Genomic DNA, 1,621 nt, shown 5'->3' on the forward strand with positions numbered 1-1,621 from the left:
AACTGGAGAGCAGCAAGTGAGTGGACAGATGACCACTGTGCATCCTCAAAACACAACCAGGAAGGGTCCAGCGACCTCAAAATGACATATTCACTTATATCTCAAAGTCACAAACACCAGTACTAATTTAAGAGCTAATTCTTGTATTTAAAATTGATTCAAGTGCAACCAGAATTTCTGTTTCTATATCTTCTTGTTACAGGATAAAGATGAGGTCATGCACGAGCAAGATTAACATTGACAAGTATTCGCCTCCTGTTCAATTCAGTTCACTGCAAACAAAGAGGCGAATAAAACATTTGCTTCTGGTAGCAAAGCAGATTTGCATCTTGGCACTGCGTGGAGTTCATTTTCAGTGAGCTTTGAACTGTGAAGTTGCAGCCTCAACCAATAGCAAAGAAGTACATGTGGAGGAGACGCTGATTTTTGCCGTCTAACCAGCTGATATTGTACAGTGGTTATCTAATGGTGTGCTGTGATGCTAATCCAGGTGTGTCGTGGGATTTTGTGATAACCATCCATTACTATGATAATATTCAACTGAGCCTATACAAAAAGTTATGAATCAATTTTTATTGACTGTATCAGTATGTTTGCACCCATTTCCGAATAATACTAAAAAATGTAATTTAATTTAAAAAAAAAAACCTTCTAGGGAAACCTATTTGTCGCCGCTTGTACGTGGTAATTATCAGTGTGTGACACATCAAAAGCCCTGAATGGCAGCCAGTGTGAGGGATGATAACATTTTAAAGGAGAAAGTCGTGAATGGGATGATGGATTGCTTTACTGTACGAAGGAAATTACAACAAAGCACCAGTGAAGACCACCGAAAGAAAAGTAGACCGTATCACGAAAGCTACCTGTCTTTTTTTTTCCTTATTTTTATCGTCTTATGCCGTGATAAGAATGATGACACGTGTTACAGGAGCTTTTGTGCACAGATATAAATACAGGTGTGCCTTCAGATTTTGGCTCGCCCTTTGGCGTCCCTTGGGCACAAAAAGTTTGAAAACTATTGGGATAATGTATCAGCCATGAAAAATAAAAACTGCCTCACATAAGAGATGCTGCCTGGCTGGCAATGAGTCAGAAAACAGGCATGGAGCATGAGAAAAAGTAAACTATTTAGCAATATTTATTGACAAGCTAGCTAACGTTAGCTAGCAAGCTAACTTTACTGATGTGTTGCTTGCTAGCTAATGTTAGCTAGCTTGCAAATACATGCAGCGAAACATGAAGTTACCAGTACATTTCCCATTTTATTGCATTCCATGGGGCTTTTTTTTTCATGGTCAATATCACACAATATTGGCTAGTTAAACATGACCACGCTCAGTGTCTCCTTCACACATACTTCTTTGCTATTAGGCTGCGACTTCGACGTTCAAAGATCACCAAACTTGAACTTCACATGATGTAAGATGTACATTTGCTTTGCCACTGCAAGTTCATGTTTAATTCGTCCCTCTGCTCACATTGAATGGAAGTAAATGGGAGCTGAATATTGGCCAATGTCAATTATGTGCATTTGTGGCCTTTCCCTAATATTGCACTCACCAATGGTTGAGACCTGGAAAGATGGCAACATTGCACTGAAAGTCAGACTTGCTGCACACCT

This window comes from Epinephelus lanceolatus, chromosome 13, assembly GCF_041903045.1.
Source record: "Epinephelus lanceolatus isolate andai-2023 chromosome 13, ASM4190304v1, whole genome shotgun sequence".
NCBI classification, from domain to species: Eukaryota; Metazoa; Chordata; class Actinopteri; order Perciformes; family Serranidae; genus Epinephelus; species Epinephelus lanceolatus.